Consider the following 12,611-nt stretch of genomic DNA (forward strand, 5'->3'; position numbering starts at 1 on the left):
TCCAAAAGCGTTTTGAGAAACACGGAGCATATGAGATGTTCGAAGAGCTGAAAATGGTTTTCCAAGCTCATGCCCGAGTCGAGAGATATGAAGTCTCCGACAAGTTCTTCAGTTGTAAAATGGAGGAAAATAGTTCTGTCAGTGAGCACATACTCAAAATGTCTGGGTTACACAACCACTTGTCTTAGCTGGGAGTTAATCTCCCGGATGACGCGGTCATTGACAGAATCCTTCAGTCGCTTCCACCGAGCTACAAGAGCTTTGTGATGAACTTCAATATGCAAGGGATGGAAAAGACCATTCCTGAGGTATATTCAATGCTGAAATCAGCGGAGGTGGAGATCAGAAAGGAACATCAAGTATTGATGGTGAATAAAACCACTAAGTTCAAGAAAGGCAAGGGTAAGAAGAACTTCAAGAAAGACGGCAAGGGAGTTTCCACGCCCGGTAAGCCAGTTGCCGGGAAGAAGCCAAGGAATGGACCCAAGCCTGAGACTGAGTGCTTTTATTGCAAGGGAAGTGGTCACTGGAAGCGGAACTGCCCCAAATACTTAGCGGACAAGAAGGCCGGCAACACCAAAGGTATATGTGATATACATGTAATTGATGTGTACCTTACCAGTACTCGTAGTAGCTCCTGGGTATTTGATACCGGTGCGGTTGCGCATATTTGTAACTCAAAACAGGAGCTGCGGAATAAGTGGAGACTGGCGAAGGACGAGGTGACGATGCGCGTCAGGAATGGTTCCAAGGTCGATGTGATCGCCGTTGGCACGCTACCTCTGCATTTACCTACGGGATTAGTTTTAAACCTCAATAATTGTTATTTAGTGCCAGCTTTGAGCATGAACATTGTATCTGGATCTCGTTTAATGCGAGATGGCTACTCATTTAAATCCGAGAATAATGGTTGTTCTATCTATATGAGAGATATGTTTTATGGTCATGCCCCGCTGGTCAATGGTTTATTCTTAATGAATCTCGAACGTGATGTTACACATATTCATAGTGTGAATACCAAAAGATGTAAAGTTGCTAACGATAGTCCCACATACTTGTGGCACTGCCGCCTTGGTCACATTGGTGTCAAGCGCATGAAGAAGCTCCATGCAGATGGACTTTTGGAGTCTCTTGATTACGAATCATTTGACACGTGCGAACCATGCCTCATGGGTAAGATGACCAAGACTCCGTTCTCCGGAACAATGGAGCGAGCAACCAACTTATTAGAAATCATACATACTGATGTGTGCGGTCCAATGAGTGTTGAGGCTCGGGGAGGCTATCGTTATGTTCTCACTCTCACTGATGACTTGAGTAGATATGGGTATGTCTACCTAATGAAACACAAGTCTGAGACCTTTGAAAAGTTCAAGGAATTTCAGAGTGAGGTTGAGAATCAACGTGACAGGAAAATAAAGTTCCTACGATCAGATCGTGGAGGGGAATATTTAAGTCACGAATTTGGCACACACTTAAGGAAATGTGGAATAGTTTCACAACTCACGCCGCCTCGAACACCTCAGCGAAATGGTGTGTCCGAACGTCGTAATCACACTCTATTGGATATGGTGCGATCTATGATGTCTCTTACCGATCTACCGCTCTCATTTTGGGGCTATGCTTTAGAGACTGCCGCATTCACTTTAAATAGGGCTCCGTCGAAATCCGTTGAGACGACACCGTATGAATTATGGTTTGGGAAGAAACCTAAGCTGTCATTTCTAAAAGTTTGGGGATGCGATGCTTATGTCAAGAAACTTCAACCTGAAAAGCTCGAACCCAAGTCGGAGAAATGCGTCTTCATAGGATACCCCAAGGAAACCATTGGGTTTACCTTCTACCTCAGATCCGAAGGCAAGATCTTTGTTGCCAAGAACGGGTCCTTTCTGGAGAAAGAGTTTCTCTCGAAAGAAATAAGTGGGAGGAAAGTGGAACTTGATGAGGTGATAGTCACCCCTTCCGAACCGGAAAGTAGCGCAGCGCGGGAAGATGTTCCTGTGGTGCCTGCACCGACTGGGGAGGAAGTTAATGATGATGATCATGAAGTTTGGATCAAGTTACTGCTGAACTTCGTAGGTCCACAAGGACACGTTCCGCACCAGAATGGTACGGCAACCCTGTCCTGGAAATCATGTTGTTAGACAACGGTGAACCTTCGAACTATGAAGAAGCGATGGCGGCCCCGGATTCCAACAAATGGCTTGAAGCCATGCAATCCGAGATAGGATCCATGTATGAAAACGAAGTATGGACTTTGACTGACTTGCCCGATGATCGGCGAGCCATAGAAAATAAATGGATCTTTAATAAGAAGACAGACGCGGATGGTAATGTGACCATCTATAAGGCTCGACTTGTCGCTAAGGGTTATCGACAAGTTCAAGGGGTTGACTACGATGAGACTTTCTCACCCGTAGCGAAGCTGAAGTCCGTCCGAATCATGTTAGCAATTGCCGCATTCTATGATTATGAGATATGGCAAATGGACGTCAAAACGGCATTCCTTAACGGCTTTCTTAAGGAAGAATTGTATATGATGCAGCCGGAAGGTTTTGTCGATCCTAAGAATGCTAACAAGGTATGCAAGCTCCAGCGCTCCATCTATGGGCTGGTGCAAGCATCTCGGAGTTGGAACATTCGATTTGATGAGATGATCAAAGCGTTTGGGTTTACACAGACTTATGGAGAAGCCTGTGTTTACAAGAAAGTGAGTGGGAGCTCTGTAGCATTTCTCATATTATATGTGGATGACATACTATTGATGGGAAATGATATAGAATTCTTGGAAAGTATAAAGGCCTATTTGAATAAGTGTTTTTCAATGAAGGACCTTGGAGAAGCTGCTTATATATTAGGCATCAAGATCTATAGAGATAGATCAAGACGCCTCATTGGTCTTTCACAGAGTACGTACCTTGACGAGATATTCAAGAAGTTCAATATGGATCAGTCCAAGAAGGGGTTCTTGCCGTTATTGCAAGGTGTGCAATTGAGCGCGGCTCAATGCCCGAACACGGCAGAAGATAGAGAAAAGATGAGTGTCATCCCCTATGCCTCGGCCATAGGGTCTATTATGTATGCCATGCTGTGTACCAGACCTGATGTAAACCTTGCCGTAAGTTTGGTAGGAAGGTACCAAAGTAATCCTGGCATGGAACACTGGACAGCGGTCAAGAATATCCTGAAGTACCCGAAAAGGACTAAGGATATGTTTCTCGTTTATGGAGGTGACGAAGAGCTCGTCGTAAAGGGTTACGTCGATGCTAGCTTCGACACAGATCTGGATGACTCTAAGTCACAAACCGGATACGTGTATATTTTGAATGGAGGGGCAGTAAGCTGGTGCAGTTGCAAGCAAAGCGTCGTGGCGGGATCTACATGTGAAGCGGAGTACATGGCGGCCTCAGAGGCGGCACAAGAAGCAATCTGGATGAAGGAGTTCATTACCGACCTAGGGGTGATTCCCAATGCGTCGGGCCCGATGACTCTCTTCTGTGACAACACTGGAGCTATTGCCCTTGCCAAGGAGCCCAGGTTTCACAGGAAGACCAGGCATATCAAGCGTCGCTTCAACTCCATTCGTGAAAGTGTTCAAAATGGAGACATAGATATTTGTAAAGTACATACGGACCTGAATGTAGCAGACCCGTTGACTAAACCTCTCCCTAGAGCAAAACATGATCAACACCAGAACTCTATGGGTGTTCGATTCATCACAATGTAACTAGATTATTGACTCTAGTGCAAGTGGGAGACTGTTGGAAATATGCCCTAGAGGCAATAATAAAATGGTTATTATTATATTTCCTTGTTCATGATAATTGTCCATTGTTCATGCTATAATTGTGTTATCCAGAAATCGTAATACATGTGTGAATACATAGACCACAACGTGTCCCTAGTAAGCCTCTAGTTGACTAGCTCGTTGATCAACAGATAGTCATGGTTTCCTGACTATGGACATTGGATGTCATTGATAACGGGATCACATCATTAGGAGAATGATGTGATGGACAAGACCCAATCCTAAGCATAGCACAAAGATCGTGTAGTTCGTTTGCTAGAGCTTTTCCAATGTCAAGTATCATTTCCTTAGACCATGAGATCGTGTAACTCCCAGATGCCGTAGGAGTGCTTTGGGTGTACCAAACGTCACAACGTAACTGGGTGACTATAAAGGTACACTACAGGTATCTCTGAAAGTGTCTGTTGGGTTGACACAGATCGAGACTGGGATTTGTCACTCCGTATGACGGAGAGGTATCTCTGGGCACACTCGGTAATGCATCATCATAATGAGCTCAAAGTGACCAAGTGGTTTGTCACGGGATCATGCATTACGGTACGAGTAAAGTGACTTGCCGGTAACGAGATTGAACAAGGTATTGGGATACCGACGATCGAATCTCGGGCAAGTAACGTCCCGACTGACAAAGGGAATTGTATACGGGATTGATTGAATCCTCGACATCGTGGTTCATCCGATGAGATCATCGTGGAACATGTGGGAGCCAACATGGGTATCCAGATCCCGCTGTTGGTTATTGACCGGAGAGTCGTCTCGGTCATGGCTGCATGTCTCCCGAACCCGTAGGGTCTACACACTTAAGGTTCGGTGACGCTAGGGTTGTAGAGATATTAGTATGCGAAAACCCGAAAGTTGCTCGGAGTCCCGGATGAGATCCCGGACGTCACGAGGAGTTCCGGAATGGTCCGGAGGTGAAGAATTATATATAGGAAGTCTAGTTTCGGCCACCGGGAAAGTTTCGGGGGTTACCGGTATTGTACCGGAACCACCGAAAGGGTCCCGGGGGTCCACCGGGTGGGGCCACCTGTCCCGGAGGGCCCCATGGGCTGAAGTGGGGAGGGGAACCAGCCACTGGTGGGCTGGTGCGCCCCCCTTGGGCCTCCCCTGCGCCTAGTGTTGGAAACCCTGGGGGTGGGGGGGGGGGCGCCCCACTTGGCTTGGGGGGCAAGCCACCCCCTTGGCCGCCGCCCCCCCTCAGATGGGATCTCCAGGGGGCCGGCGCCCCCCAGGGCCCCTATATATAGTGGGGGGGGGAGGGCAGCCGCACCACAGCCCCTGGCGCCTCCCTCTCCCTCCCGTGACACCTCTCCCTCCCGCTTGCGCTTGGCGAAGCCCTGCCGGGATCCCCACTACTTCCACCACCACGCCGTCGTGCTGCTGGATCTCCATCAACCTCTCCTTCCCCCTTGCTGGATCAAGAAGGAGGAGACGTCACTGCTCCGTACGTGTGTTGAACGCGGAGGTGCCGTCCGTTCGGCGCTCGGTCATCGGTGATTTGGATCACGACGAGTACGACTCCATCAACTCCGTTCACTTGAACGCTTCCGCTCGCGATCTACAAGGGTATGTAGATGCACTCCTTCCCTCTAGTTGCTAGTAAACTCCATAGATGGATCTTGGTGATGCATAGAAAATTTTTAAATTCTGCAACGATCCCCAACAGCCCCCTCCTCTTTCCTCCACAACTTCGATGGTCCTCATCCTCCTCTTCCTTCCATGGCATCGTTCGACACCTCCTCTCCACGCCAGTTGTCATGTCTCCTTTCCCTCTAATCCCTCGATGGTGTCACGTACATCATCCTCTCTCCGCCACATCGTTGCTGACCTCCTCCTCTGCCCGACAACCTCTCGCGCCACCCACATCCTCCTCTCCCTGCCAAGCCGCGTCGAGCATAGTCTAGGAGTTTAACATTGCTGTGGATCTGTTGTATAAATAATGTCATGCTTGCTTGTTAATTTATGCTAATTTAAACTGAACTCACTATCTAGATCCTGCTTTGTTACATGTTGGGTGCTGGATGTAGTGCCAGGCTCCACATGTACTGTGTAATGTGGTTTAAGAAAGAACCAAGTTGTTAATCATGTAAATATGTAAAACAAAAGAGACAAACCAAATTAGTTTTTCCACCTATCCCAACTTATCCTCACGGCAGCCACCCTCTCACTCTCTCACCCCATGGCACCCCTCTGCAAGACCACACTCTCTCACCCCTCTCGCTCGTTCTCTCCGCCACATCGTCGCCGCCGCCAACCCTCTCCGCCACGCCATCCCAGCCGCCACAACTCCCCACCTTGGCACACCCTGCCGCCTCCCATCCCCTCCACTCCTCGGTCCCTGCCACGGTTATCTGTTTCGGCCGGGTCCAGTGAGCAGTGGTGAGACCAGGTGTCGCGGTGAGCAGCCGGATCCGGCCGTCGGCGAGCCGCGCCGTGGATCTAGCCATCCCAGGGCGATTTCCGGAGCCGAGGGCGACTTGAGGATTTCTACCTCAAGCTGAGCCGTGCCGTCGGTCTGGCCAACCCAGGCTGAGTTGCTGGCTTGCTGCCTGTTGGCCTGCTACACAGCCTACTGATAGTATGCTCGGTATTTGACAGGGAAATCACACAGCGAAGGTACAATTTTTTGAGCTTTGTTTCAGTCCAGATGTACCAAACTTCATATTTCTACGAACTGAAACTCAACTGTAAACATATGTATCCTAAACATTCTATTTGAATCACCTGTTGTACTTTGATTACCCCGTAGTGTTTTCTTCTCAGTCTCACTCTCAAATCCAGCTTCATGCACTTTTGTGACCTTTTCTTATCTAGAATCTGTTGAGGCTGTTACCTTTCTCTGAAAAATGCTATATATTTTGAGCTTTGTAGGAATAAAAAAGCTCTCCACTTGAATCAAATAAATTATGGCGTTAGCAGTAGCACAGTAAGGGTTCTCACCTGCATAAATTCTTTTGAGTGACCAAGTCAGATGTGATTATTTTGTTATCTCACAACTCATGATTGTTGATTTCCAAACTCTGTTTGACGTAACCATTAGGTTCTTGTGCATTGTGATGTAGTAAATGTTGTTGTGATCTTCAAAACGAGAAGGCAGATTAGTCTATTCTCCATTCTGTCTTCTTCTACAACTGAAAGATTCAGAGGTGTCACACTTGGAGCAGAGGAAGAAATTTCTTTTTTTTACCTTCTCTACAAAGATGTGCATATAGTAATTCTGTTTAGTCATTTCCACCATGTTTCTATGGTTTTCTATTCTGTTGTCTTTTCATATATATCCCTTTGAAGCAATGGGCGTTAATATATTAATTGTAACAAGGTTGGAGACTGATGCGGATGCGCGCAAGGGCAACGTTGGATGACACCTAGAAGAGCAAGCACAGTGCAGCGAAGGAAGTACCGAGCTTCGGCAGCACTACACCATCGTCCTCTGCCTCACCGAGCACACCAATTTCATGAGATGGTGAGAGCATTTCGACAGATTGTGTACTTTTCAATTTTAGACCTTTGTGCTCTAGATGCCATTGCTGGATGTCGACTTGGCGGTGAGATTTCTCAAATGCTCCAAGTTGAGACTTAACTTCAAAATAAAAAACGTAGCATCTGCAAGTTCTTGACCATCCTTGATTTGATTAACCATCATGCAGCTGTTATATTTTTTGCAGCTGTAATCTTTAATCTGAAGATATTTTCATAATAGTGGTAAAAAATGTTTCTAAAGAAGAACATGAAAGTTGTTTCTAAAAAAAATGGTGGTAACTCTTTCTAAATAAAAAATTGTGTAACTCGTTTTCTGAATAATCTGAAAGATTGTAAAAAAAAGGTTAATAAAAAACTGTAGCAACTATGTTTATGAAGTTTTTTGTGTACTTCATTTTTTATGATTAGGCTACGTTTATGATTAGACCGGATAGTCGTCTTTTTTTATAGACTGTACAAAAATTTGTAGGCATGTACCACAAGAAAGTACGCAAGATCTGAAAATTTGACATTGGTAGGGTGCTTAATAAATGTATTGGAAATGTGGTGCTTCATAAATATTGAAACAATGAACCTATGAGTACAGGGCTGAGCACGGATTGGAAAGTTTAACCTGGCTAGCTACCAAAAAAGGCATCCTCGAGGATTTGTTTGGTTGATTTGGTTTAATCCTTATTCCAGAACCATCAATAATTACGCAGACAGTACTTTCTATTGTCTCAGGTTAACTCTTGATTGGGACCTGACTGAACAATGAAAGTCCAAGTATCTTGACAAAATTTCAGTAGTAACCAAATTTCAAATAAGCACCTTTTATGCCAAGAAATTAACCATCAAGCATAATTTGCAATATATTATCAATCTGACAAAAGAATCACTACAAATTCTATTAAATCCTTTTTAAATAGGGGTTTTCATCAGGTTTAGAAATCAGACTGTAAACAACAATTTTTACTGCATGTTCAAGGTGTGTTACAGGCCCACATCTATATCAGAATCTCAAATTACACATTTTCAAAGTATACTGTGTGACACATATATTGTACTACACAGTTCTTGTTTATTTCTTGTCACCTATTTGTTATATCTAACAATAGGATATTCTAGATCAACTCCCTGCATAGACCCGCTTCGAGGGAGGAGGATGCAGAGGCCGGCAACAAGGAGCGGGTGTGGGTGCTCATCCTCGCCGCTGACCACAAGTGCTGCGACAAACTTTGGGCAGAATTCGATGCCTCCACGGGTATGAGCAAATCAAATACTGCTTACTTCTTTCTATCTGTTGTCTGCTGAAGTAGCTAATAGACCGCTTTAGAATGTTGTGAGCTTGGTTATTTTACATTGTTTGCTAATATCAAGCAAAGAATGAATGCTGGAGTGTGTTACTGTGCTTCATTACAATACCTACAAAACTTTAGAAAGGGTGTTTCTGTCCACCCACATAAAGCAAAAGATAAATCTATGATTGCGCGGCAGGCCTGATAATCCACACCAAACCAATCAAAAAAGAGATCAATCTGTGACTTGTTGAGTAATTAACAAACCCGGTGTTGTTGTCCACTACCAGCCGGCTGGAGGCCCCAACTCGTTTGGCTCCGTCTACGCGGTGCCAGGAGATTAGCAGATGGATGCATCCGCCGGCAGTACCAACTGCACATCAAAGAACAACGGCTTAGTACGTTGACAGGGATAGAAAAATATGAAACTCGGACACACAGAATTTGCAGTTATCAACAAACACTAATTTGAATACCTTCTAAATCTCACATAGTGCAGGGTTGCTCTGAATATCATTGTGTTCCATAAATAATGTTCCTTTCTTAGTCTACTACCGGGTGCACAATCCATCGACCACCATGATCCTCTGTCACATTAAAGCTGTCCTACATCATCAGATTAGAGTCTTTGCTCTTGTTGATAAATTGTGTAACACTCTGAAACACAACGATATTTTTTTACTCGTCAGATTCAGATTAGAGTCTGTTTTTTTACTCTGAAACACAAAAAGAACATTGTCCCATTGTCAATGGAGTAAAGAAAGAATAGATTATCTTCATGCCCCCGTATTTATGAAAAATATTTATTCAACAAAAACATGTCTACCTGCCAACTTCATTGCAAACCAACTCACGTGTGCAGCAACATTATTTATTAATTAATGTAAAATATGTCTGCCACTCAACAAAGTTTAGAACCAAATGGACAACTATGAAGAAGCATAAATATTTTGTAATCATTTTTGGCTTCCCTTACATGTTGTAGGCAGCATACGATACTTATCTGAAATACCTAAAGGCACAAGAAAAGCTAGTGAAGAATGAAGAAACTTTAATCTAACCTCGCTCAATCTGGTGTATTTCCTTGAGCACCCATGCGAGTGTCTTAGCTCTTCTTCGTACGCATGGGGCACGAGCATGTTCTCCAAGGAGGACAATAGCTCTCACCCACGACCTCCTCGATGTCGTTGGTGAAGTAGTAGAGGGTGACAACGTGGAATTGCTTGGTCGCTTTTGTGGGTGACCTCAAGGCGCTGCTGGTGGGAGGTCACAGACAAGCGCGTGCTGTCGGTGAAGGTGGATCTAGAGAACAAGAATTCAACCTAAAACCAGACGAAGGTGGGAGGTGGGACGAAAAAAACCCGGAACGGAGACAACCAAATGCTTCATTACCGAAAAAGGCTCGTGCCCCGCTTTATACATAAAGCAACGATCACCATACAAACCAACACATACAACTCACCCCACAACACACACACAAGGCAAGATACAAAGGTGTATATGAACTGCTAGATCACCCCCATCCACTCCAAGCAACTACATGTAGGCAGGGATAGCACCACTTGTAGTCTCCGCAGACCTCAACCGTGAGCGAGTCACCGCGAAGAGAGAGAGAGAGAGAGAGAGAGAGAGAGAGAGAGAGAGAGAGAGAGAGAGCTGTGCACGACAAGCCGAACACTTCAAGGCGGTGCCTTCAAGAAGGGCACGACACAGGAGTATCACCACCGCCCGATCCCAAGATCAAGGTTTCCTTCGGAGCAATCGGAGCATGTATAGGAGCCGCGACGACGCCTTCAAGAAGGAGGTTCCGCCCATAGGCGACGTCGCCGTCGGCTTGGCAGAGCCAAAGCAGGTTTTCACCCCGGGAAGTCCTCACAGCCCCCGAGGCGAGGCACAACAAACCAGGTCTGCCGGACCTACCCCTCCGGTTGTCGCACCCTGACCACCACACCCCCGCACGGTCACGGCAGCTAGCTCACACCCGAGCTGTGAGCTCCGCCCATGAGCCCACGCCTCCCACCTCCAGGGCCGCCGCCCCAACACCCATGGTCCCGACACCATCCCCTACCGAAGCTTGCAGCCATGACAGGCAAAGAGACGGGCGGGAAGGCACCTCCTTCCCTGCCCTTGGACGGTCCCCAGGTCCGAGGCCCACCCCCGGGCCGGCCGCACTCGGCCGCCACCGCCCCATCCCGCCAGGCCGTGCAAGGACGAGCTCCCCGGTGCGCCACCTGACAGGAGGCAAGGATGGTTCCGTGGCCCTCCCGGCGTCGGATCCATCCCTCAACTGTGGCCATCACTGGGAAAGGTCCAGCCCTATGTCGCGACATGTGCAAGCTCAGCAGGGGCTGGATTGGAACCGCACTCAGACCTGCGCCGTGGCTGGACAAGATGAATCTCACCAGCGGCCGCTATCCACCACCAGTGACCACACAGCCGGATGACGAGGTGCAGCGGCGACCCAAGCCGCCGCCCGCCGAGCTCCCGCGCGTGCCGAGCCACCCAGGCCACCGCTGAGCCAGCGCAACGCGCGGGCGCAGCCGCTGCCAGATCTGGGCGCGCACAAACGCAGCCGCCGGCAACATCGCAGCCACCCCCGCCGTAGAGCCACCCGTACGAGCACCTGGCCAGGCGTCGCCACCCCACACTCAGATGCCACGTCGTCGTGCCCCCTACTCGCATGGCGCCTTCGCCGGCCACGCCATCCTGCGCCACACGCGGCCACACGGTGAAGGGAAGACCCCCCCACACACACACCACCGGAGCCGACCGGGCTTCGCCCGGCCTTGCTCGCAGGCGGCGGCAGGGGAGGGGAGAAGGGGAGGAGGAGGGGGTCCCGGCGGCGGCGGCGCAAGGGTTTCTCTCGTGACGCGCGTCGCAGGAGGAGGACGGAGGGGACATACTTCTCCCGGCTTTTGTTTTCCAACTGCTCCATTAGGAGTAGAGATATGTCCAGATATATGATTGCAATATTCTAACATTACTTTATTTTCTTCCTTTACCTCACACTGTAAAGCCGAGACAAACAATGTGACCTCACCTAATCTCTGATCCCCACGGCAATTGGGTATCTCTATCCTCCTCTCACCACAAAGCAAAACTCAAAAGACAATGAAAAAGGGAGGGAACAAAAAATTCTCACTCATTGAAGTATCTTACCTAATTAGAGAAACTAAAAAAGGCCAAAAGGAAGTGTCCATTAAAAGGCTAGCAAGTACCATTATATCTAGCTCTCTTTCTGCAGGGCTTGCTGCAGAAGAGATGGGCTCCTAACAAACCTTCCCTCAAACAACAAAAAACAGATGACATGAGTAAACCTGTGGACTCTGTTTCGACAAAGCAGATACGTAGACGATGGTAATCTACTGTGAGGAGAGAGATTTTCCACCGCTTGGCTTACAAATATTATAGAAATTTTTATTCTTTCAAGCATCAGTTCTAGTAGAATGCACGTGTACATATAGAACAATTTCTAACAGTTATTCACCCACATGTTTACCAGAATATAAAAAAAGATAAAAGAAACTCTTAGAGCTAAAATGATCTCATGTAATCTAGGCAGTAGGTTTGCTCGGACTCACTATTTAGTTATTTTCCTTGCAAACTAATTTTCAGTACTTCCATTTTTATGGGTGACTGGAGTATCAGTGATACTCTTAAAAGGTGCGTACTTCAGTCTAGCATATGAAACATCATCTGCCCCCTAAACATTTAAAAGCAAGTAAAATTTAATTTTGTTGTATGGCCTAATTACCTGAGATCCTCCACAATGATTCAGTGCATAACCAAGTCCATATATCTGGTTTGACAAATCTTCTATAGTTTCTTATCCCTGTTAACTGTGCCTGCCTTGCAACTCTGAATCTTCAACTACAACAACAATCAAAGCTTTGTCCTCAGATTGCTTTCAGTAACTACTGCAGAAATATCAGATGATGAGGCATGTGCATAACCACTAACTACACAATAATAAGCACACCAAAGAAATCCACCTAGGAGTATGGCTGGATGAACATCTAATTTCACTGGAGCTGGTGCTCAAAACT

This window comes from Aegilops tauschii, chromosome 7 (genome assembly GCF_002575655.3).
Source record: "Aegilops tauschii subsp. strangulata cultivar AL8/78 chromosome 7, Aet v6.0, whole genome shotgun sequence".
Lineage (NCBI taxonomy): Eukaryota > Viridiplantae > Streptophyta > Magnoliopsida > Poales > Poaceae > Aegilops > Aegilops tauschii.